Raw genomic sequence first — 26,457 nt, forward strand, 5'->3', positions numbered from 1 at the left:
GTTTTACTACAAGCATTCCATTGTAGATCTTTCCAGCATAATTTTAAAAATTTTTCAGTGGTTTCCCTGGAGTTTACAATATACATTTAAAACCTGAATTTTCTTTTCTTTTTAAGATTGTATTTATTTATTTGACAGACAGAGATCACAAGCAGGCAGAGAGGCAGGCAGAGAGAGAGGGGGAAGCAGGCTCCCCACTGAGCAGAGAGCCCGATGCAGGGCTTGATCCCAGGACCCTGAGATCATGACCCGAGCCCAAGGCAGAAGATTAACCCACAGAGCCACCCAGGCGCCCCAAAACCTAAATTTTCAATCTAACTTTCAAATGACACTGTCCACTCCACATATAATACACTACCTCCTAACAGCATTCCTACCTTCCCTTTCAGCATCTGTGACAACCCTGCCTTTCTTTCCACTTATTGACATGTGAGAATCACTAGCACACTGTTACTTCTATTGCTTTAAATGAACGATTGCCTTTTGGACCAATTAAAAATAAGAAAAGTAAAATATCTTATTTTACCTTCACTTTTTCCTTCTCCGATGCTCTTCCTTTCTTCAGGCAGATCCGAGTTTCAGTTCGCTCTCCGTTTCCTTCTGTCTGAAAAACTTCCTTTAACACTTTCTGCAGGGCCAGTCAGCTAGTGGGAAATGTTCTTCGTGTGTGTTTGTCCAAGAAAGTCCTGATTTCTCTCTGACATTTGAAGGACACTTGAGCGAGACGGAAGATTCTCGATCGGCACTTGTGTCTTCTTCCCCTCAACTCTTCCAATATTTCACAACTCCAGCTCTGGTTTGCAGTTTCCGACGGGAAGTCTGCCATAAATAACTCTTCTCGTTCCTCTGTGCGTAGGGTCTCCATCCCTCTCCGGCTTTTTTCAAGATTTTCTCTCTGGCTTTCTCTTCTTTCTCGGGGTTTCCTGGATCCTTGTTGTGTTGACTGTATTTTCGCTTCCCCTTTAGCATGCTTGTCATTCTTTCTATCGAAACCTGGAAGGGTTTGGTTTTCTTGTTTTGTTTTTGGTTTTTGTTGTTGTTGCTGTTGGAAACCTGGCAGGGATGAACCAGGTAGAAGGAACCGAGGAGTGAGGGTTTCCCTTACTACACTAGGATTCCACGTTTTCTGTAGCCACAGGTGCAAGGCTTCACGTTCTTCTGTGTCTCATTTCCGTGTCCTTCCCCAGCTACTCCTCAGAGGCGTGTTTGCCCTCGTTCTTACAGCTGCCACCCGGTGCTACCCTATGCCTATCCGTGTGGAGGTGAGGCATGAGGAAGGGGAGCTTCCAGTACGTTGCCATTAACTCTCAGGCTCTCAGTGCGCCGTGGTCACAGAGCTTTGATCTTCCCAAGTGTTTCTCCAGGGGTCTAGCTTGTTTTCTCCCAGACCCGCACTCCCTTTCCTGCCTGCTATGTTCCAATCTGTTTACTTGAAGCCCTTACCCCCATTAATGATGGGTCTGTATCATCCCCTCCACAGGGGAACGCCGTATCACAGTGATCAACACACTGTATCATCCCTTCCACAAGGAGGGGAACGGAGTATGAGGAATCCTTTTCCTGGGACACAGCGGTGACAAGATCTTCTCCCTGGAGGGGAGCCTCTTGTGGAGGAGGCTCTGGGTGCATTTCGTAATGATGCTTCTCCTCCCACTACCAGTCATGAGGGGCTCGTTCTCAACTGTCACCATGAGAACCGCGTGAGGCTTGTATACATCATTTCTCTCATGACTTTCTTATTCTTCTTATTTTCTGTATTTCTGATGTTTTGATGTCTGGATCTTGTGGATCCCAGACAGACTGCCCCTCGCAGCATTGGACAATTTCTGTCGACAGTAAAGGCTCTCCTACAAGGGATCCTTTCTCATCCCAACCAACCAACCCCCATCCACCTCCTCCCCTGGGCTCTCACACCCTCGGGCCAGGAATCAGGCCATGGTGAACAGTCCTGACACCCGAGAACCCAATGAAATTTTTCAGAGGAACGGATCTCGGGCCTGTATACCCTGCCTCACCTTTCCTGCAGAAACCACAAGGTTTGCCCCTGTTTTCCCACTTCCCTCTGCCTCCTGACAGACCCCGGTGCTTCCTCCCTGGGGGGAGGGGGGTGTATGCGGTCACTCCTGTTTCTAGGGATCTGTGAGCACAAACACTTCTTCCTTCACGACAATCATTTCCACATCTGAGTGTCTTACCACACCTGAGCAAAATGCTTTCCAGGTATCCTCAAAATGAGACCTTTATAGATAAAAACTAAACAAGTGGAGATCTTGTTAAGGCTACAACCTACGGGAGTTTCTCTCTCTCAAATTAGTCCTCACTTGGTTCCAGAAATTCACCAAAATGGCTTTTAAGAGCTCCCGTCCTAACCCCTAGTTTATAAATTGCATGCGCATTGGAGGAACTCAAAAACATGTTAAAAAACAAAGCTTTGGTTCAGTGTCTGGTGGGGACGTGGGCACGCAGCAGGTGCCGACCCCTCCCCTTGCATCCAAGCTGGACGACGCAGTCCACAGCCACGGAAGGCAGACTCCCACTGCCTTCGTCATGGGCCCCAAGGATTTCCGCCTCCCGTCTTCTAAGTCAGCGTGTGTGGAACATGGGCTCCGAGGACCTGGGGTTCTGAACAGCGTGAGCCATAGGGACACCCCCCCAGGGGCTGTGCATGTTACTACATCATTGGTCACCCGCTTGTGCATCTGGAAGTCAGTCTGCCATAAAATCACTCCCTGGTTATGAGAAACATATTTCCTTAGAAATACTGGCTATGAGGATGCCCGGGGGGCTCAGTCGCTTAAGTGTCTGCCTTCAGCTCAGGTCGTGATCCCAGGGTCCCGGGATCGAGCCCCAAGTGGGACTCCGTGCTTAGCAAGGAGCTTGCTTCTCCCACTTCTCTCTAGCTCTCTCTCTCTAGTTCAAATAAATAAAATCTTTAAAAAAATTATTTCCCTGCTTTGTACAAAAAAGAAACAAAATACAGTCAGTTGTGCTGGTGTGTGGTATTCACGTCCTAAAGAGTTACCTTGAAGACAGAGTTAGTGAATACAGGACCGCTGCTTTGAGGGGACGCACAGGCTTGTTCGGGGAGGGGGTGCGGTGATCCCACACGCCCAAGCACCAATTAATGCACAATCCTGACCCTGGTGTGTTTCTGTTTAAAGACACCTGACTTAATATATATCATTGATTAATTAACACTGAGCCCATGAGCAGCAACATTGCAACTCCTGCCCAAAGAAAGCCCATCGAACATGCCGTTTCTCCAGAAGGTGCCTCACAGCCTCGTGCATGCGGGACCCCACACTGTACTCTAGCTTCAAACTCTAAAGTCACCCACAAAAAGCAGAAAAATTTTAAAAAGAAAAACGATGTGGGACTTGATCGACGCCAAGATGACACGTGGGCAGAAAGCGTCCATCCGCCAGAGCTGGGAGCCAGCACGGCCCAGTGAGCCAACCCCCTGCCGCTCTAGGCATGTCAAGGCCCGCGAAGGCGCCACGAGCTCCGGGTTCATGGTCTCAAGTGAATTTCAGCGAGTGGGTGAATTCGCAGACACAGACCCTGAGGGCCATGGGGACAGAGAGCACGTTGTCTCGGAGAAGGAGCTGAAGGCAAGTCTCAGGTTCATCCGTCTCCCCCTCTGAGAGGCCTCCTGAGTATTCACACGGGCGTCCGTGGCCGCAGGAATGAGACAGGGACAGTTACCGTGACACACATACAGCGGTAAGTAGACAGTCGTGCGGGCCAGACTCACGCCTTGATTCGTCTCAGCCCCTGCCAACCCCGCCTTGCCGTTGTCTGCGAGCTCTGCAAACATTCCTGGCACCCGCGAAAACACAGGCTTTCCATACACGCATCAAAAATCAGTCCACCGTGAACGAGTCTGTCTGGGCCACTATTGCAGACGTTGACATCTGCCGTGGGCGAGCCACTCAATGTCATGTACATAAAACAGCGTGGCAGCGTGCAAAGTAAATGAGACGAAGAACAGACTTTGCCCCCGGGGGACCCGACCTTGAGCGCCAGGCCTGCTGTTCACCGGCTTTCTGGCGTTGGGCAAGTTACTCTCTGCAAAAAGGATGTAGCTTTCACTCTATTCAGAATGTTCTTTTAGGAGAAATAAGGGCAAAAAAAAAAAAAAAAAGAAGAAGAAAAAAGGTAAAGTGGCAATATTTGTTAATAATGAAAGTGGTTGCACTTTTCTGTATTTTTAAAAACTTCCCTTAAAAAGATGGTTGCCATGAAGAACAAATGAAGTCACGTGTGATCAAGGCCTGGGCTGGGCTCCTGCTCTTTCTTTCAGTCTGACCGGAAACAGACTGAGTGTGGGGAAGGATCTTGGCTACTGCTAAAGCCCCAGCACCCAGTACTATTCTGGCTGGTGGAACTTGGCCAATAAATCAATGTGCTGAAGAGAACAGAGAGCCAGCCGAGGAGACAGCCCTGTCCGGCCGCGTGGATCGGGGAGGCCGGCAGAAGCAGAGCATCTGACCATGAACTCTCTTGGTCATTCTGACTGTATTTTGTTTATTCTTAACTGTTCCTCAAGAAATTTAGTTGTTTAATGAAAATGACAAATGCTCTTCAAGATAAATACCAAAACCTCGCGTGTTGGCAGATAAAGATGTCACGACTGCGTCCTCTCTGAAGTGACCTCACGAGAACCAGAAGGAGAAGTGCCCGGAATCACAGACAGACTGCGGGAGCAGAGCCCAGCGCAGCAAAGCTCACCCTGGCAGTGTGAAGCCCCTCAGGGAACATGGGGGCAGCTGCGGACCGCGGGCCAAGCCCACAGGGCCGGGGTCCCACCGAGAAGTGGAGAAATAAATATTAACACAATTCTCTCTCTCTCTCTCTCTCTCTCACACACACACACACACACTCACACTGACAGCATTACTGAGAACGAGGAAAGCCCTGCGCACGCCCAGACCCACCCGGGGTCACTCCCTAGCATGACTCATGTCCGAGAGGAGGGGCCTACCCTGGGTCTGCACAGAGACACGAACACAATTCAAGGAGAAAAGTGGTGACAGAGACAGGTGGGGCCTAGGGACCTTCACAATTCAAGGAGAAAAGTGGTGACAGAGACAGGTGGGGCCTAGGGACCTTCCCAAGGGACAGAGGAGGTCATGGCCACACACACACACACGCACAGAGCCATGGGATCCAAGCACTCCCCAGAATCACCGCTTGGTAAAAACCGCAGCTCCGACCAGCGACACGAAGTGAATGGGGAGGGGAGGAGAGTCATGAGAAGGCCGGGCGACGGTCGGGGCCGAGGGGAAGGCAGAGGGCGAGCAGGCGCTCCGTCACGGAGCACGGGCTGGACAGAGGAGCTTGAGAACGACGGAAGGGAAACCCACCAGGAATTCAGCCCAGAAACGCAAGGAAGACAAAGGAGACCCCTGCTCTGCGAGGTCCCCGAGGCGGACAAGTTCGGGGCAGGAGCGGACGGACGTCCAGAGCTCGGGTTAAGTCGCTTTTCAGAAGCCAGAGGACTTCTCCCCTGCATTCTCTAGCCCGGGAGCCTGTCGCGGAGCGTGAATGACAGACCTCAGACTTGTCCCCGGCCACCCGCCAGGACGGGAGCCTGTCCGACCCAGGGCCGGTGGGCCCAGCGTGAGCCAGACCGTCCAGCGGGCTCGGACTGGTGGCGGGCAGTGCCATTTCAGCTCGGGGACCACAGTGCTACGGGGGAGGGGGAGGGGGGAAGTCTCGGACGGTCTGCCGAGAATCGGAAGGCCGGAGCAGGGCTGTCCCCCTTCCAGATGCTCGGAGGCCGCGCAGACCCCATGCCCACCCCCGCCACCATGTCGGAGCCTAAGCCACCTGCTGCCGGAGGCGGGCATCCTCAGGGGTCTGCGTTCCTGAGCAAGCTCGACATGCAAGCGGAAGAAAGTTCTAGAGAGCAGCAACCCCCCCCCCGTGACTACAGCTTAGAAGAGCCCGGGTGACGCACTATTCAGAGTGCTGGGTGATGGGGTTCCAGCCCCAAAGGGCTCAGAGCCTCCCAGGGCGCGGCCGGCCCTCTGGGGGTTTGGAGGCTCTCCAGGCGACAGATGCGGCCGAGGGGGGCTTGGGGGCCGCAGAACCGCTGCTCCGCGCCGGCCACCCCTGCAGCAAAGGTTCTGGGCCTCCCCGCCGACCCAGACAGAGCCGGCCCCGGGCGGCGGGCAGTCACACGGCTGGGGAAGAAGCCGCAGCGTTCCGGGAAACCCCAACCTGACGGGGACCCTCACCCCGGATCCTCAGACACAGTCCTGCAGGTGAGAGCGTCGCGCCCCCCGCTGCCGTGTCAGTGCTGCCGGCGGCCCCAGCTATGTGCAGGAGGCCCGTGTTGCCACACTTCCTGACAACGGGCTGAATCATGAAGGAAAGTTCCAGAATTCCCAAACCCTTCAGCACTGTGGCTCTTGGGCTGCCTTATCTCTTGCCCAAATAAGCAGCACAGAAATTCCAGAAACAGGCAAACGGCAGGCCTGCAGGGAGAGGCGGGGCTGGAGCCTCGGGGTCAGGGACGGGTGCCCAGCTGGGGGGGTCCCACCTGGCGGCACGGGCCTCCGTGCCCGCTATCACAGGCTCCCACAGCCATGGCCTCTCCCACAGCCAGGGACACCCGCCCCTCCGCTCGCCACGCGGGAGCCCGCGGTGCGCACTCCAGGACCGCGCGGCGAGGAACACAGCACGTTGTGAAACCTGCGTGATTTCCTGCTTTCTGCCTCCGGAGGAGTGTTCCCATTCAGACGTCCCTTGCTACACGGACAGGACCTCGGTTTCCAAATATCTTGAGAAAACGATGTTGATTTTTTTTTTTTTTATTATTGCAGAGAAATGAACAAGTATTAAGGTTTTCTCCATGACCTCAAAATCCTCCTGAATGAGACACTAGCTGATTCTTCCAGAAACCAAACCGAACCAAGTATGCTCACCCAAGGACGCATCCGTGAGTAACTCTCTCCAAGGCTGCGCCCTCGGGACCGCCGCCGGGTGACCCTGGACACCACTCCAGTGTCTCAGACTCACTGTTCTGACCTGTCACTGAGCCGGACCACACTGGTGTGTGTGTGCATGTGTGCACGTGCCCCCGGTGTGGTGTGCACGCTTACATGCACATGTGTGATGTGTGTGACGTGTGCGCATGCGTGTGTCGGGGAGGCTGTCGTGTTGAGTCGACGTCACGACTGCAGGTGACAGGGCTGAGCCAGTTCCCGTCGACAAACGTTGGGGTCTCCTCTGACCTTGGGGCCAGACCCTTTAAGGAAGCGGGAGGCACCCGGGTCCACATGCGGAAAAGTGCCAAGTGTAACAGTCCACTCCCCACAGACGGGGTTTGCGGGGGCAGCGGAGAAGCCTGTGTCTCCTGACTCCGGGACGGAACGTGTGGGACTAGACCACGCCGCCACGAGGGAAAGGTTGTTCCACGCTCTGCCCCACATGGAGCCACGAGCCACAGCTGCCCCTGCCCTTGAACGTGTGGCTTGAAGTGTGGCAGACAACCGATGTTGAAATTTGTTTCCCTTTAAGTACCAGGAATGTACGTGACCACACGTGGCTGTCGGCCCACACGGTTCTCAATCCTTGCCCCTGAGGGACCCTCTTTTTCACTCCCTGGATGAACAGGGGCTAATATGCAAGCTCCCGGGTTTCCTGCGCGAGCCACGACCACGACCAAGAAGAGGCAGGCGGCCTCTTCTACCCTGGTGCTCTGCGTGGTGCGTCTGTGAACCCCAGACGTGCGCCTGCGGCCCCAGAGTTCCGCACCGGAGCAGCACTTCCAGCCTCGTCCTGCAGATGAGCTAGCAAGAAAGAGGGCAGACGCCAGACCCCTGTGTGGGCTCTGTCTCTGCCGCCCGTGCCGACCCCAGACAGGGGCTGGAGGAGCACTTCTGGGAATTGGACATTTATGGGTGAAAACTGTGGTCCTAAAAGTTCTGTTACAAAGGACAAACATGGGTGTGTGGGAGGAGTCCTGGGGGCTCCCCGGGTGAGCACAGCGCTGTGCCCCGTGTGGGCGTGTGGATGGACAGGGTCAGCACCTGGGAGGGCATAGCCACAGACGGTCCCCAAATGGCCCACAGCGACAGCAGTCCCCATGTCACCATCCGCTGCAACCGGCGAGGCCCCAAAGCCAAGCCACAGACAGCAAGAAACCATCGCCCAGCTCTCAACCTGGAGCGACATGTTTGTGTCCTTCTCATGAGAAAATAACCATCTCACGCATGTACAGGGGAGCCAGAGTCATCTGACAGATGGGAATGCCCTCGGGTGGAAAATGTGACAGGCCAGTCTTTCTATCAGACCAGGCCGCACATTGTTTCCTGGAGAATCATTCCGCGTGCTCGTACCCCCTGGCAGTCGGCCGGCTGGTGCAGACAACGCGCTGACGTCGGCCTCACAGTCCTTCCTCTCCAACTTCAGACATCCAGACCTCATGATGCAAGCACAAAAGGAAGGCGTGAAGACGTGTGAGCCCTCTCTGTTTCTCACATCCACGCACGCATGCACGCACGTCAGTGCACGGTGGGGATGGATCAGAGTCTTTGCAAGAAAGGCACGCGTGGCTGCCACGATGCCCAGTCCCCCAGTACAATCAACCTTGATGGCAACGTGGCCAGGCTTTAAAGACGTGCCATGTGCTCTGCAGTCCCGCTCACCTGTTCTCAGCCTCAGCTGCTGCACTTGTGGGGAAAGTCCAGAGGCGAGTCACCCGCCAGACCACATCCGAATGTGTAGAGACGGCCCGAGCATCTGCGTGTGCACCGAGCCTGGGCGGTGGCCGGGGGCACGCGGGAGGACCCCCTCCTCATGCGGGGACCGACATCCGGTCACAGGGGAGGCTCCGTCCTGCCTTAGCTCTCCTCCAGTCTCAGCCCAAACAAACCTCATTTCACCCTGGTCACTCTAAATACCAGAAACTTCTCCGGGCAGAGTCCAAAGGTGTATCTCGCTTTTTCCCTAAACGGATGCTACTTCCCCCCTCTCCCCCCACCAGGGAACTGCTGCTCGTAGTCGGTGACTTGGCTTCCGGACCCCGCCGCGTATTTGCACGTGTGCCGCGCACCTTCACGGGCAGACCCCCACCTACATACAGTGAATTATCAGTGTGGCCCCGTCGTCGCGTGTATGCATGTGTTTCAGCAAACGCATAGAGATACACCACATCTCACTTTTTCACCAACCATAACTTGGACCTCCTTCTGTTGTGGTTACAAAGAGCCCACGTTTTTTAAAGAGACCGCCGCACGGGATTCGGCCGCGTGGACAGAACACCGGCGAACCAACCAAGCCCTCTCCTGGCACACGCTTCCTTCTCCCTTTCCTTTCCTGTCCCCCACGCCCCATATTACAAAATGAAATGTTGCAATGAATTACCGCATGTGTATACATTGTTTCACTTTGTGACTCTATAGGTGTAACGAGTTCCTGAAAGTGAAACTATCTAGGGAAAGCGCAGGCGCGATTTAAATTCCAGAAGGCGACCCTGCCAGCGCCCACCGTGTGAGGGTCCGCCTTCCCCACGCCTGGTCACGGAGCCGGCGCTGCGACCAACGCGCACGGCACAGACGCAGGCCGTGTCCACGCACGGGGGCTCGTTCGCCTTCTCAGCACTTGTCTGTGTCCTCTGTGGAGGCTTCTACTCGTCTATGTTCACGTTTCTCACCGGTCTGAAAAAACTCCCTGCGCGTCAAGACCGAGTCCTTCACCACGGACGCTGAAAATTAGCGTCTTTCACGGGGGTTTTGCCACTTGTTTATACATTCTTTATCCTTTGTATAGAGACTTGCTTAAAACGCTGAGAAATGATATTCACGTCTCTATTCCTTGGTCTCGTATTGTCTGTTACACTTAAGAAAGGCCTTCTTCACCCCGTGATTACTTAAAAACTCACCCGAGCTTTTCTTTTATGATCTTGCCGTTACCTTTTTATTTTATGCTCAGCCTGGAACTTACTTTGGTCTAAGAAGTAAAGCTTTTCCAAACTGACTAATAGCCCACGCCCCTTCCTCGACGGACCAGAGCGTCCCCGCCTGCCTCGTGCTGACGTTCTGCACGTGGGGCCGGTTTCTGCACGACCCGCTGCACTTCTGCTTCAAGGTCCCGGGGGTCCTGTCTCCCCTCACCCGCCCTGTGTTTCATCGTGTCCCCAGTTCTTCTCATGGTGAGGCCCAGAGAGACCCCCCGTGCTCCTGATGGCAGCATAGAAGGCCACCACGAGGAGGGGACAGGCTGACCCTCCATGTCCCACAGATTCGTGTGTTGAAGTCCTAACTTCCCAGGACCTCAGAATGCGATTTTATGTGGAAAGAGAGTTTTCATCGAGGTGATTGAGTTTGAACGAGGCCATTATGGTGGGTCCTTATCCAGCATGACGACCATCCGCATGAAAAGGGGAAGACACGACACCGAGACACACACAGAGAGAAGAAGGTGTGAGGACAGAGGGAGGAGACTCCGTCCACAAGCCGGAGAGAGAGGCCTCCCTGCGGACAGCTGATCTCAGACCTCCAGCCTCCAGAACCATCATTTAACCCCCCGAGTCTCTGGTCCTTCGTTCCGGCAATCCTAGCAAACCAATACCATTCCTCTACGGAAGGATATGCACGCGGTTTCCAGAGTTTCCAGAAGAGACGAGCTGGAAGGGTTAACTGGCATGTGCGTCTCTGCCAACACCGGCGGCAACTTGGTGGGGAACCCTGCGTGGCTTTCTGCCTTCCTTCTAGAGCGCATCCTTTTCCGGGAGCCCTCGGTGGCCTTCCTCTGACCCGACCATTTTAGTCCCACGGGCACCACAGACGTTTCCACAATCGGACGTCACTGAGTTGGAAAATTTCTCTTCTCCCTCCTCCATTCCATGGGTTCCCTCCCAGCCCCGGTGGCAGGAACGCCCATAGGGAGCAGCCACTCTTCCCCTCACGGGGCAGCCTGCGGTGTAGACAGTGTCTTGGGGCACCCTCTCAAACCAGCTTCCAAGTGGTTCTGGTTCGCTCTGGTGGTGAGCTTGGAAGTAAGCTTAACGTGTGTTGAAAGGAGACAAAAACACGAAAGCATCCAATGTTCTTGTATTAACTTGTCATTGATTCAAGACTGGTTGTCCGATTCCGATTGAATTAGCTTAATTCCCCCAGACAAAGCTATAAAGATAGTAACGACACGGCGCACGGAGCTCACGCCCGGTCCCCCTGACTCCTTGGGCCTCCCTGTGTCATGGGCAGGATCTCTACCTCCCGGCTACCCACGACGGCAGACCCCTTTACGCTCCTTATCAGAGCGGCAGGTAAGAATCATGGGTCCAGATGAGCCACACAGAGGTCTGGGGCTTTGGAACCCAGGCACACCCTTTAGCTGCTGGACGAAGTCACTTGACCTTCTCAACTGGAAGGAAGGTCCCGGAGGTCTCTTTACACTCGTGCTTCTGAGCGAGTTATGCTCCTGGGCCGGCCACGGCCCAGTCGTCAGCACGGACGCGACAGGGCAGCCCTTCCCTTGGACACACTTCCTGCCCGAGCCGCAGGGTGGCTGGCACAGCTGCCAGGACCCCAGCGAACCCCAAGCTGCCCCCGGCCTGTAATCCAGCCTGCTCCAGCGGCTGCCCTCCTTCCTCCTCGCTGTCACAACCTCGCACAGCTACGACCATCAGCTGATCGGGGTTGCTCAGAAAAGGAAGTGGCGGAGCTCCTCTCCAAGCCTGTGCAGCGGCGACAGATGCAGAGAAAGGCCGGAGGAGGCATTAAAACATGAGACGGACTGTGGGTCCTCAGGCGTGATCAGAAGCGAGGGAGGCCGCGGCCAGGGGGCTGCAAACTGCTGCCGACCCCAAAAGACAAAGAGAGATGGGCTCAGCCTGCTGAGGGGGATGGGGTGCTGCCGCGAGGTGGGAGTGGGCCCCAGGGTGTGGTGCCCTGGGAATGGCAGAGGCCTGGGGGGGGGGGGCGTTCACTGCAGCTTTGCTCATAAAAATTAGGTGGCCGGTTAGCTCACTTGGTGAGAGGCGTGCGTTAACATAGTTAACAGAAACGGGGTGGGGGGGGGGCTGAATGTCTGTTGGTTAATGAGCTTATTTTCAAGTTTGTGGAATAAAATGCAGTGATCACGGATGGGAAGACCTCCCCCCACCCCAGGCATGTGGTGGATTAGAAAAAGAAAGCTGCAGGATGATATTGGTGTTAAGAAAACACACACACAGGAGCTGAGGTGGAGGAAAACACACCTTTCTCCCCCAGAGGGTGGGCTGGGGCACGGGGCCGGCCACGGAGAGTGACGGGGTGCCCATCAAATCCGGATTCTTCCCTGATGGACACGTACCAGGGCATGTCATGCATTTAACACATTAAAAAAAAAAAAGCTACAAGGTTCTCCCAAATTGGAGGTTAGAGAAACTCACTTTAGATATAGTACTTCCTCACCTGTGACCTGCTTGGGGGTGCGACTACTGGCCTCCCCCAAGACTGCGGGAGCAGATTCCCAGAGCCACGCACGTGGGGGAGGCGGAGATGGCCACAGGCCAGGAGTGGGCGCCGCACGCGGGGTCCCTGTGGTGCATCTCCACGGAACCCCGGGGTCGCTCCATTCCCAAAGACAGAAATGGAAGCTTCAAAACAGAACGGGACTTGAACCCAAAGGAGCTCCGGGCCCCTACTCTCAGCCACTGTTGATGAAGATACTCAGGAAGGCACATAGCGATCAAACAGCTCAAATTTTCTTAGCATTTAAGATGAAAATAGCCACAGCATGGTACCTCCACCCAAGCAGCCCCCGAGGGTCTCACGAAGGGGCCGCGGGAGATCAGCACTCGTTCCACAAAGTGGTCTTCAGGACCCCCATCCCAAGATGCTCCAAGAACCAACACGCTTCATGGCCACGGACGTGGGAGTGCTTTGACAGGTCCCCTCCCCTCTCCCCGTGAGTGTCACCTGCCCCCGGCTCCCCCCGCCCCTGCCAACAGCTACCTGCTCACACAACCTGATTCCATCTAGCACCTTGTGATTTGGGCAAGGAAAGCTTCCCTGGGAATATGACTTAAAAATCACAAAGCGCATGCTTCAGGACCAAGGGATCCAGGCCAAGCATCTGAAAAAAAAAGTACCATGGGCTCCCCATTCCCGGGAAAATACGCATCCCCATCGACTGGATAAGAAAACAAAGGGTCACAGCAAATACAGAGATGACACTGAAACTGGTATAAAATGCAGGGGCCGAAACTGGAGTCCCTCTGCTGTATCTAATGTAGTATAATATGATATACAATACGGTATGTTTATATATAATGTATTTATTATATTATGTAGTTAATACAATTAATAGAGTAAAAATATAAGTAATGTGTATATATACATATATATATATGATATATATAATACCTAACAAATAAAAAGGTTTGAGGAAACGTTCTCAACAACCATTATCATGGGCTTACAACGGGCACACTGCACATGAACGCTGCTGATCAGACGTACGTTAAGACCCCAACGGGTAGAGCAAAGGTCTGAGAGGCACTCTGCAAAAGCATCCTCAGTGAAGCCGTTCCCCTGGACAGGCTTCCTTCGCTAATATGTGGGCAGTAAGACAGGGAAAGGCATCAAACTTGAGCCAGGAGACGAAGGGTTCCAGAAAAAAAGGGAAAATTGGAACAGATCGATCTCCTGGCGTATCTGGCGTGATGGGAAAGTTGGGGGGGTTGGTTTTGCGTCAGAGAGTTGGGGAGATGTCGTCACAGGCACAGAGCCACTGAGAAGACATAGAAGCAAGTGTTTACCCAGGAAAAACAACAAAAGTCTCCAAGAATTGAACTGGAACCACATGACACACCTCGCTCTACCATCACTATCATCGCAATCACTACCAAATGGGCTTCTTAGCCCCAAATGACGTCATGATGACCACGGGGGGTGCGGGTCTGGGACTGCCAAGGGCTCCTTTGTCAGAGCAGGAAGTTGACAGACACTGTTGAACACGGATACATCAAAACGAACAAATGAGCATATTACCAGCAAATAAGGTGGAGAATTCCACAAGCAGCAGCTGAAAGGATGCAAAGGTTGCTTAAGGGAGCAGCGTCTCCCTTAAGAGGGTGGGAAGGCATTGCTATAAATTAGAATTTCCTAAAAGCAAAACTCAACTCTGGCCACAGCAGAACCCTTCCACGGCAAGTCGGCAGAAGCAGACAGCTTTAAGAAGTTATCAGACTGACCAGAATGCAATGAAGATTTATCAGTTAAGACAAACAGCTGTAGTGGGAAAGCAGAAGGTCACATGCTGGACCATTAAATGCTCTTTGTAGCCCCACAGAACATAGATAAACAAGCCAATATCTAAGTTGTGGGTTTTCCTAAAACTGGGTCCTGGGCGCACGGCCATCCTTCCCCACTCCCCCACTCTCACTGTCTTGACCATGCCCGGGCTCGTGCCTCACTTACCCTCCCGCCCTGGGTCCCTTCCTGTGCTCCAGCACAGCCCTGAGAAGGGGGTAGCGCCCTGTCGAGCCTCAGGAGCCTGGATCCCAGTCTCAGAGGGAGGCGCCCCAGGACAGAGGATGCTCTGGCCAGATACCATCCGTCATGAAAGCTGCCAGTTCACCCTCCTTAGTAACTGGGGTGTCGCTGCTCTTTGTTCAATACTCACTTCCTCCTCTCACCATCAGCCTTCGGCAGCCTCCAAAACCCATTTCTGGTGGTTTCCAGAAATGGACAGATCAAGAGAGAGCCGTTTTTGATTCCTTAAGCCTACCGTAATGCAACCTCAATATTCTTTCCCGTACTGGTGTCTTTGCCTACATTTAAGATTCCAATTCAACCCCCTTCAAGACCCATAGGGCAAAGCTGACATCATAAATTTTTAAAGACAAACAATTTCCAAATGGAAACTATAAGCTCATAGAAAATGTGCCCACTAATAGGACACCCAAATGAATGAATGAACTTCTCCTTTCAAATCCACTCAGTCTAGTTTCGTCCTAGTCTCAGCCCAAAACAAAACAAAACAAAAAAACTACTTTTCTAAGTGCAAAAGAACCAGCCTGTTGAAACGCAAGGCAGGAGAGCAAGAGAGGAGACACAGTTCATTCAGGGAGCCTAATTCCTGTCTCTCAGGAAGACGCTGCCTTTTGATTTCGGTCACTTTGAAAGAAAATAAATTAACGTTCAGTGCAGGACTATTTAAAAAATAACTCTCCCCCAAGGGCCCCACTCCACTGTACCCTGAAACCAACCCAGAAAGGGAAGAAAATGTTAAAACTTGCAAATGGGGATGGGGGGGAAGGGGTGAGGAGGAAGCAAAGTTAGCTGGGATTGTAGCGAGGGCTCTGCCACTCCTTAGACCCAGAGGACGGACAGATGGACAGACGGACAGACGGTGAGCCAGGCTCGGAGCGAGCAGGAAGCAGTACTTCTTCCAAAGACGCACTGCAGGGGCGAGGACCGGCAGTGCCCTGCCTGTGTTCTCCATCTCAGGCCGTCCACCTCGGAGCTCTGCTGCTGGAGAGCGCTGTTTATCCGGAAGGGGAGGCATCCCATTCTCACTGGGACCTGCACTGTGGCTGGGATCCCTGAAATTTCAGCTGGACTCTTGCTACTTCAGACTCTCTGAACAGGGGCAACTGCCCTTTTAATCACAGAGGGTGTGAGCTACTGGGCAGCAGAAATGCGATTTATTTCCGGAAAGTAAACAACAGCCCCGAGGGGTCTTAAAGGGTCCCTTAAATCCTAATGCGCTAAAACTCAGAAACAAGGTTTTGAGGTGAGTTTTAGGGAACTCACTTGGTGACAACATCTGCCCTAAACGGACACACAGCTATTTTTAGTCTGTTTATTCCACGGAGCGAGAGGAGTCACACTGTGGGTACAGGCATATGGACGGGTGGGATTGTAGGAGCGTGCCTGGGGCAGTACCTTTCTATATTCGGAGAAATGTTTTTCTCAGTGCTGAAATTCAGATTCTCAATTTAAATTCTAAATTGTGAAAAACCCGCAATTCCAGAACATATCAGCACCAGGGTTTTGGAAAATAATTATGGATATGGCGTGAGCTGCATACGTAATAATGTACCAAGAAGTCTTTGGTGTAAAAACAGAGAAATCCGAAAAAGCACAATAAGATTAAAATAAAATAAAATAAAAACAGAGAAATCAGACCTATGCTTAGAATATTAAATATGAGCCTGTAGAAGGCTAAAGTGAGTTATTTCTTAAATCCAGATCTACAATAAAATTATCTGTCAACTTCACCCCTCGGGGGTGAAGATCTGAAGTACACACTTCAATCTCTTCCCTCACTTAAAACCTTACAAACATTCTAGTTATTAAGCCTATTTATAAAATCCTACATAAGAAAACACTCCACATATAGAGAATCTAAATCCATTTCTATTTTATTGCGAAAGTTCTCTAAACACATCAAAACAAAAGTATAATGGAGATGGGACAAAATGGTTTGATAAAATATTTTTAACAGACAAGATTTCTCATATAAAACACGTAACACTCTACAAGTTTTTCAACGTTTTAGCTCAAGGATATATATATTCGTGCCCTAGATGGACTTTTTTGCGGGGGTAGAGTGGACAGCAGATTGATGAATTTAGTTGCTTTTAACTAAAACGCTGCCTTCTTTAAAGATTTGAATTTGTTTTTACTAAAACAAAGACTTCAAATGCTAGAACCATTTGCATTTCTTCCGGGAATTCCAAGTCATCACAAGATGAACTCCTTTTTAACTAGAAAATTCAGATGTGGGGCATCTCCAGTTCCTAACTGTGGGCTGACATGCTTCCAGGGTTTAAGGAAAAGAGCGCCTGCTAGTCAGGGTTTGCTCGGACACAGGGCACCTTTGGTGATTCAGGCAAACTGAGAAAACTAACCTGCAAGGCTGTTTCCAGCGCAAGAAAGAGTCAAACGGCAACTTCTCCAATGGCGCTCTTTCTAGTTCTCGAACGTTCTAGGGAACCAAGAACCCAACTGCCTTTGTACAATTATGTAAGTGTGCTTAACGGTTTGGAGCCATATTGCCGAAACAATATTTAACTCCAACTTACAAGCGACTACACTTGGCTCTCCAAGTTCCTTACTGCCTAATTAAGTTACTTTACCACGAAAACGGGTCACCACGCGCAATCCTGCTCAATTTCAGTAATGGCTCAGAAAGTGTGGTGTTTTCCTGCAACTGCTCTTTCTTTCTGTAGGAAAAGGCGGGGATATATTGGGCCCTCCTCAGGCGCCGGTACATCTGCACCTTGGGTCGCTCCAATAAAGCTGGTGGAATTTTACAGCGGATCTATAAAGTGACCAAAGGACAACGTGCGCTTTCTGGCGCCGGGGAGCCCAGCCCGCACCCCTCCGCTCCGGCGGCTCCCGCACCCCGCGCCGGGCCCCTGGCTGCCCGGGCAGGTCCAACCCCGAGACCACTCGGTTTAGGACAAAAGCTGGCAGCACCTACCCGTTTTGACTCCTAAGAGTCAATCAGATTGTCCCTCCTTTGTCAAGGGGGAGGCCCCGAGCGCACCTGCCCCTCGGGGAGGCCGGCACAGACCCGGGCCCAGGGGTGGGGGGGTGGGGGCAGCCGCCGCCTCTCCGCCGCCGCCTTCCCCCGCACGAGGGGGCCCGCGGGCTCCGGGTCGCCGCTGCCGGGTGGAGGGCGCGCGCGGCACACCTACCTGTGCCAGGTGAGCCGAGGGCGGGGCGCCGGACGCCGGGCCGGGACAGGTAGGGGCGCAGCGCAGGACCGCCCGCTCCTCCTCGCTCCTCTTCGCTCCTCCCGCCGCTGGAGTCGCCTCAGCCGCCGGGCGCGAGGCGCTTCCTCATTTTGGGCAACTTCCTTAACGCGCCCGGGCAGGCCCCGCACTTCCTCCCGGCCGCCGCGCCCCAGCGCCCCGGGCCCGCCCCCCGCCGGTGCGCCCGAGTGTCCCGCGCCCCGGGCCCGCCCCGAGGGCCCCCGCGTCCCCGCGTCCCCGGCCCGCCCTGCCTCCCTTGCGCCCCAGGACCCCTGCGCCCGGGACAGGCTCCCAGCGCCACTAGCGCCCCCGCGCCCTGCCTCGCAGGCACAGCAGGCCCGAGCCAGGGGCCTTCCTCTACAGACAAGGGACACAGCCAAAAGGACCCTCAGGCCACCTCGCCAGCTGCCACCTGGCCCTTTGAAGCACCGACAACCCTAAGGGCCGTGGCTTGGGAAGATAATGTGGCTCAGTGCGCCCTGTATTCCCAGTCACCAGTCCTAGGCGCTCCTGCTGACCTGTGACCACAGGACCCTAGGCAACCCTGCCCGAGGCTCTCGGTGGACACCAGACTTCCCCGCGCACGTTTGGATGGGCCCGGCTTCCCCAACGCCGTGTTTTCCAGGGGGTCTCTTGATTTCAGTGTTCATGACAGTGAGTTTAACTTGCTTCCTTGTACCCACAACCTGTCCTCCTGCCTGGAGGTAAATAAAGGAAGTTTAATATTTACTGTAGTATTTAAAACTGTTTTAAAAAACACCTACCTGGGCCCTGTCCCTACCCTCTTGCCTCATTCTGTTGTTGAACAGCTTTCTTTACATTTTTCCCACAAAGCAGTGCCGGCCCCTGGGATTCTTGGTGACAGCGGTTGGCTGTGGGTGTTTTAAAAGATTGTATCCTAAGCACCGCCCCCCCCCCCCCATGAAAGTAAGTCTATAGTGTGTTAGATTCTAACTGCCACGGAGAAGTACAAGGTCATGGAAATATAGACAGTCCCCATCCCCTCTTTCTCTCCCCGCCCCCCACCCCGACTTCTCTTCCATTCCCTTCTAACCCCAGTGAGGGATTTTTCTTAGGGTCTGTCTGTTAAGCCCTGGACTGGACTGTGCTTCAAACAGCCAGTGCGACAGCCAGGACGCTCGCGACAGAGGCCGCGGAGCCGGGACACGGAGGTTTCCAGAGTGGGCCACGTTGCTGGAAACGGACCAGCGGGACCTGTTTTGAGTCTGCATGAGAAGGGCAAGCCGGGTGTGGAAGAAGATGATGTGTTTCCCCAGGGGCAGCTCGCGGTGATGAGGTTCTAGATCATTCTCACGCGCCGCTGGTCTGCACCCCTGCGGGCCCTCTCACCTCTGGGGCGTTTTAAAGTTACTTTGCTGCTTACAACGATTTTGGAAAAAAAGTGTTAAAATCATCACACAAATACCTAGGGTAAAAACCTTTCTAAAAGACAACTCAAAAATAAAATACATTTTTAAAGAAGATTTTATTTATTTACATGCCAGAGAGAGAGTGAGAGAGCGCAAGCAGGGGGAGTGGCAGAGCGAGAGGGAGAAGCAGGCTCCCCGCTGAGCAGACTGGTCTGCCCCAGTCTGGGCTTAGCCAGGGACCCCCTTCCCCGAGTCTGCTCCGGGCAGCTCACTCCCCACATAGAGACACAGGTGCGTTCAGCGTTTTCCTTCCAAGGGGAATGCGTCAAGAATCTGAGAAGCGCGGGACCCAGGCGTCCCCAAAATAAAATTTTAAAAAACAAATAAAATCAACATGTTTCTGCCAGCCTGTCTCCCCCCCCCCCCCAACCCCTCATGGGTGTTCTCCCTCTGCCCACTTGGCTGTTAACCTTCACCTAGAATATCTAAGCTGTGAATATCTTCTGAATGCTGGAGGCCCCCCTAGTGAAACCCTGTACCCTGATGGTCTCCGGGACTCCCCACACTGTCACGTTTTAAAGTCTCCTGTTCCTGCAGATGTTTTATTTCTCTTCTTTAAGGATAGTGAATACATCCGTTTGCCGGTGCTGCCGTGTTCATCGGCACCTGGCGTCTCCGTGTGCGTTTGCCCTGTGTGTTTCCGCTGGTTCTCACTCATGGTGCCTGACTTCCTTGTGGGCTCGGCTGCAGCCACTGCCGGCCACTGACCATCCCGGAGGGGTCATCCGCAGAGAGTCAGTGAGGCACAGGAGGAAGGCGTTTTCTTTCGGAGACGATTCGCCGTTGCTCCCGCCAGAAGCCCAGGGTAAGACTAGTGTCGGGACAGCTGAGGGGAACTCTCCGCTTCCGGTTTCTTTAGACCACCCAGGCGGCCGGAATTCGGCGGGAAATTTCGGCTGCGGTTCTTCAAGGATTCATTCTGCTTCTGCTCGCGGCTTCTTTTCCTCTTTCTCGTATCTTCGAGTCCGTGTTTCTCAGATTCTGTGCCTTTCTCTCCTTTAGAAGCCTGTTTCCTCACTCTGGAGGGGCGCACGCTCTGTGTCCCGAGACCCGGAAGGAGGTATTTTAAGGAGCTTCCCTGTCTCCCCAGAGAGGCTCCACCCTTGGGGTCAGCGGTTTGGGTTGTGAAGAATTCCAGTTCAGAAATTAATTTCCTTCCCATGTTTTAAGTCATTCCTCTGTCGGCTTCTTGCTTCAAGCGTTGATGTCCGGGGGTCCCCACCATTCTGGTTCTTCGTCCTTCATTCTTCGCCTTTTTATTCTGATTCTTCATCCCCGTGAGCATGACTGCCCCGCTGCTCCAGCCTTGCCCTGGCTTGGCAGGATTTTCCCAGAATTCCTCTGGCTCTGCTCCTCTCGGGTGACAGCTCCTTGATCCTTACGGCTGATCCTTTCTCTTTGGGGGCTGTAGTTTGAGGGCTTCATATTCCTTTTATGCCTAATTTTCTAGAGCCTTCGAGCATGGGGGGATGATGGGCTTGGCGGAGGGCGAGGTGGTAATGGGGGTCCCGCTGCCCCCAGGACCCCGGGTTGGACGCAGGAGGGTCCGCCCCTCGCCAGCAGAGGGAACGTTGGGCACCAGCTCAGTTCCCCAATTGCGGTGGGGCCCGGCGTCTTCACCCTTGTGACAAAATCGTGCCCGACCGTGCTGACGTTTCTCTTTTTCTGCTCGTCCCCCCGCAGCCGTTGTCACTACCCCATAGTCAGAAGCAGGAAAAACTAACAATATGCGATGACTCCTCTTTACCCCCTCAAGATCTGAGTGAGAACTGCCCGGATTCTGCAGGCTCACAACGTAGGGGCGCAGGGAGGCCGGCTGTGACCTCACCGTGACTCTCTCCAACTTCCGGTTTTCATATGAGCCAGCACCTTTCCCGGTTGGTCTCACGGAGCGCTTCTCCTTTTCCTGTTTGGTGACTCTCGGTGACCGTTACAGTTTTGTGTTCTGCCCCTGCCTTTTCCCCTGGGGAGATGGTGGGGGAGGGGCAGGCTCCTTTTCCTTTCTCTACACAGCTGGGCTCTGAGGGTTCATTTCACCACCTTCATCCAGCACGCGGCGACGCACGTCTTTAAACCAGAGAGGAACGGAATGTGTTCAATGTTCGGAATGCAAGCTCCGCATTTTTCTTCTCTTCCGGATTCAGAGACCCAAGTGACACATGATCGAACTGTTAAGATACTTGAGGCCGCGGTGAAAAGACTTCAGCTCCAGCTACAGAAACAGCGAAATTTTACTGGTGCCCCAAAGGGCCAATGCCGCAGGGAGGACACCACTAGGGGAACCTTAATACGAGCCATTTTAAGTTGAAAGAAAAATCACGCCACACGAATGCCACCATTTTAGCTGCTGTAAGGAGGAGGGACACGTTTGTGAAATGGAAGAGCGCGGCCCCGTCTTGGGTCACGCAGCGAGTCGAGGTCGATTGACCAGGACTGCCCAATCTCAGGGATTCCCACCTGCAGTCGCATCGCGCTGTCCCCAGCTCCTTCTGCTGGACCTCCTTCCCTAACTCAACTGGGATTCAAAAGTGACCCTTTAGCTGCAGATGGTGGGTTTCCTTCCTTTTCTGTGGTCAGGGAGGTTTTGAGCAAAAAAAGAGAAAGAGAGAGAGAGAGAGAGGAGACGTCCCTCAAGGACTAAGGGTAGCGCTTGAACTTGGGTGGCGGTGGGTTACGCCCAGCGCTGATGACACTGGTGGGGGGCGAGGAAGCTCAGGCTATCGTCCCGGAACTCCCCTAGGCATGTGTGGCTCCTCTGTGCGCCCCTGACTTCTTAGTTTTAGTGAAATTCAAGTCAACAAACCATTAGTTGTGTGTCTATTATTGCCGGGCCTGACCCTAAGCCCTGGAGATTAGAAAGGATCGACTACCCCAACAGGCGACCATGTATTTGCCTAAAAGTTTACTCTTCCAAATAGAATTACTTAATTGGAATTCATAGTTAGGTATAAAGAAACTTCACCAGCAACGTAGCCTTGTTTTAGGCTAGTCTTCTATGGAAAGCGTTAAGTGTGTTGGTGTGTGGTCCTATTAAATATTACTACCCAGGGAGTCCTAATCGATTTTATACCTGGAAAAAAAATGGAGTGTGGGAGCAAAGGGACAGAAACGATGTTTTCTGATTCAAAATATGTTTCATTTCCACGATCGGACATTTCCCGCTTGTACGTGCATCTGTTCTGTTAACAAGGTTGGAAAACTTGACTGAACTGCATGTTCAGGCTTGACCCAGGGTGGAGGTTGCTACCTTGAAACTCAGTTAAGAATGAACAATTTTTATTCTTTTCATTTATACAGAGGGTCAACAGGTCCATGAAAAGATGCTCGGCATCACTTGGCCTCAGGGAAACGCAAACCAAAACCACAGCGAGGTGCCACCTCACACCCGTTGGGATGGCTCATATCAAAATGACCAGAAACGACGAGTGCTGGCGGGCGTGCAAGCTGGTGCAGCCACTGTGGGAAACTGTACGGAGGTTCCTCAAGATATTAAAAATAGAGCTGCCCTAGGATCTTGAAATTGTACTTCTGGGTGCTTAACCAAGAACATGCAAACACTAACCCAGAAAGAAGTGTCCCCGTGTTTCTTGCAGCATTATTTACTGTAGAGATACGATAAGAGACAGTGGAGAAAAATAGAGATGCCGCCTAAGTGTCCCTTAGCCAGTGACGGGAGAAAGTATACGTGAGGTCTACACCCAGGGGAGTGTTGTTCGGCCGTGAGAATAATGAAATCTTGCCGTGTGCGACAAGGTGGATGGACCTCAAGGACATTACATTAAGTGAAATGAGTCAGACAGAGAAAGACAATTACCATATTTATCGAATACTAAATCATATCAACACTTGGGTCTGTTTCTGGCCCTGGATTCTCCAAGCACAGATTCTCGAATTCAGTTTGGAGGAGATGAAGGAGGGAGCCCGAGCGACGTTGTCCTCCGGGTCACGGCCGTCGGGCAGAAACTGAGTCTGGAGACACGCGACGGTTCTCCAGCGGTGATCTGCTCGCAGTGCTACGTCCTTCCGATGTTTCTGGTGACTCACACGAGGCCGAGCGTCTGAAAACCAAGTACAGGCCACTCTCTACTCTGCTGCCCTCACGGATGCGGCCAGGCACGCGCGTGTGTCAGAAGTTTGTGGAGCTGTGACTGGTGATACGGAACGGGTCTGTGTGAGTTTACTTCCTCATCCAGAGGCCGACGGCTGCTGTCTTTCCGAGTAACCGATTTAATGAAGTCCCCCCTTTCGGTGTTCTTTGCCATGATGGAGACTCCTTGGTAGGAAGTATAGACGGGGACAAGCTTTCCGTGAAACCAAACAGCCGCGCCAGCTGCGCAGAACCGAGCGCTTAGAGGTCCTGCTTGTCCTCCTGCGTTTGAGGGGCTGACGGGCGGCGCCGTGTCCACACCTTCCCCGCTCTGACCCTGTAGTGGAGAAGGTCCGTTCGGAGGCGGCTAGACCCCGGAGGCTGTAGGAGGGCAAAGGCTGTCCCAGGAGAGGGTGGACAGCGTCCGCACCTGGCGTTCTCGCCCCGTGCCTGGGAGCTGCCCCGGCATCCGCCTCGGTTCCCCGGAAGCTGTGGTTAGGGACATCCCAAACGCGTCCCGCGCTCTGCGCTCTCCCTGTTGTCAGAGGCTGCGCCGAGCACTGAAAACACGCGGAGCACCAGAACCGCTCACCATCAGGGCTCAGGGACGAGCGATGAAGGTTCTCTTGGGACGGGACGGTCCCGTACCGCCCAGCGGGTCTCGGCATCCTTGCTGTCCGGGGAGGGGGTCGCAGCGGAGAAGCAGCCAGGAGAGCTCTGACGGTCCTTCCTGGCCGTGCCGCTGCTGCTGGCGAGAGAGGCAGGGCACGGGGGGGGGGGGGGGCAGCTGGCCCTGGGGCTCGGGGGAGGGGGCGTGAGGCGAGCACCGTCAGAGTCCTGGCAGCGCCGGAGATGGAGGTCCTCCGGCGTCAGAGCCTGGGAAGCTCTCGGGTCCCTCTGGGCCTCCGTGGAGGTCCTCGGCCAGCGTCCGTGTGAGGCTCGGGCTCTCTGCACAAACCCCACAAAGCCACAGCCTTCCTGCCGGAACCCAGAGGCCACGGCGGAGGAAGGCCTGCCCCGGGAAACGGCCCTGCAGATCTAGGCACGTTGGCTATCTCACGGGAAGGGTGTTCACAGGGACTTGCACTTTTTCTTTTCCCTTGAGGTAGTTCAGTAAAATATAAATTTACAGGTGGTGTCCATAGGCATCAGGGATTGGCAATCTGGAGCCACAGGCCAACTCTGGGCAGCGGCCCCTGGTCCGGCCGCCCACGGCAAGAACGCTGCTTGCGTTTGTAAAGAGTTGTTGAAAACACTCGGGGACACGGGACAAAGGAGACCAGGCTCCAGAGAGTCCACGCGGCCCCCAGAGCCTCACATTTTTTACTCTCAGGCTCTGTACACAGCAAGCGTGCTGACCTCTGAGTAGAAGATCCACAGTATTCGAGGGGCTTACACGGAGTCCCAGGCAGGCGACGGTGTGGTGTCCGGGTCCCCGGAAGGGAGGCTCTGGTTTGACAAACGCATTCAAGACACTTGGGACGGAGCCCCTATCCTGAGCTGGCTTGGCCGGCGGGTCCCAGTCAGGGAGAAGAAACACGGGTCTCACGACCCTCAGAGCCCACCAGGGTCAGACACCTGCCCCCCCCCCCGGCCACCCCCTGCCAGCCCCCAGCATCAGAGACGCTCTCTGGGCCTGCATCCGATCTCCCGTTAAACCTGAGGCACTTCCCTCAGGCTGGTCCACGCGCCCCTTTCCTGTAGAATAATGAAGGAGGGAGATGGACGTGTAAGAGGCCGACAGAAAGCTCTGGTTTCCTTCCCCGGAGGCTGCTACAGAAACTTCTTAAAAAGGCGGCTCTGGGGTGCCGGGGGAGGGGGGTGGCTCAGTCGTCAAGCGTCGCCTTCGGCTCAGGTCATGATCCCGGGGTCCTGGGATCGAGCCCCGCGTCGGGCTCCCTGCTCGGTGGGGAGCCTGCTTCTGCCTCTCCCACTCCCCCTGCTCGTGTACGTTCTCTCTCAAATAAATAAATAAAATGTTTTTAAAAAGGATCGTTCTGTTCAAAACATTATGGTACGAATGTGCTTACAGAGCAGGATCAGGTTCAAACGTTATTTTTTGTTTCAATGTCTGATTCTCACTTTAAGTTATTCTTGCGCTATATTAAGATTTTAAGTGTTTTGAGCTTTTTTGTTTTATCTCACTGTTGACAATGAGGAAGAAGTGTGTTCATTTATCGAACCTTCGGAGATCTTGGCTGGGCGTCCTGATTTACGGGCACGTTAAGGGGTTAAACATGTATTATTACTCAGGACAGAAAATAAACTGGATTCAGAAATTGGCAAATAAATGGGAATCTGTCCTTTGTTTTTTAAGAAAGGTTTTATTTTTAAGTTATCTCTATGTGTAATGTGGAGCTCAAACTCATGACCCCAAGATCTAGAGTCCATCACATGCTCTGCTGACTGAGCCACTCAGGCACACCTCCCCGTCCTTTATTTCTAAATAAACTCTTGGTTCCGGAATAATTTCATTTATAGGAACGCTGCGGCGACGGTTCCAACGCAGCCGTGCCTCCCTCTCCCGGCTTCGCCCACGTTCGCTGGCGTCTGAGGACCACAGCGCACTGCTCAGCACGGCGCTGTGACCCGTCCACAGGCTTTGCTCACCCGTCGCGTCGCCGGCTTTTCCAGCACGTTCTCCTTCCGGCCTCTGTGGCCCGACCCGGACCCCACACCCATTCAGCGTCGCGCCGTGTCTAAACTGCAGGACTGACAGTCTGACCTCCATCCCGGGTTTGGAAGCGGTCAGACCGAACTTCTGCACTTGAAGCCTTCTTTCAGAGCCGTTTTCTTTGATTCTAACACAGGGAAAATGTGAGTGAAGGAGACAGAAAGCTCCCCTGCTTACGTTTAAGCCACCAAGGATCGCTGGACTGACGTCCGTCCATACTGACAGAAGGAAACCCTCAGTTATCTTTCCTGGAGACGCAAAACTCCCATCACTGCAAAGTTCTTCCTGAATTCCAAATTAAACCCCTTCTGTGGCTGTCTAATTGCGCAGAAACGGCAAAGAGTTTATCATCATAATGTTTTAAAATGTAATCACAGGTTTGGTTTGACCCGTCCCGAGGATCAGAGACCTGGTGACGAGCTTGGAGGCCATTGGAGGCGAGAACAAGGACCACAGGCAGGAACCTCCAGCCTGTGCCAGGAGAGAGCCAGGTGCTGGCTCCCAGGGCACCCCTTCTTCTCACCCCGGGAGCAGGGGTGAGGCCCTGCAGCTGGCCGCGTCT

The 26,457-nt window shown here is 53.6% G+C and overlaps 1 protein-coding gene across 1 annotated transcript in view; it reads right to left on the minus strand.

The window, feature by feature from the left end:
• Positions 1 to 17,816, minus strand: part of SYK (spleen associated tyrosine kinase) — a 69,538-nt gene extending 51,722 nt beyond the window's left edge. Inside the window, exon 1 of the mRNA XM_080819500.1 lies at positions 17,648 to 17,816. The gene's annotated coding sequence lies outside the window, so the exon portion shown is untranslated. The remainder of the gene's footprint in view (positions 1 to 17,647) is intronic.
• Positions 17,817 to 26,457: the final 8,641 nt, after the last annotated feature.

The sequence above is a fragment of the Martes martes genome, assembly GCF_963455335.1.
Source record: "Martes martes genome assembly, chromosome: 12".
In the NCBI taxonomy this organism is placed as follows: Eukaryota; Metazoa; Chordata; class Mammalia; order Carnivora; family Mustelidae; genus Martes; species Martes martes.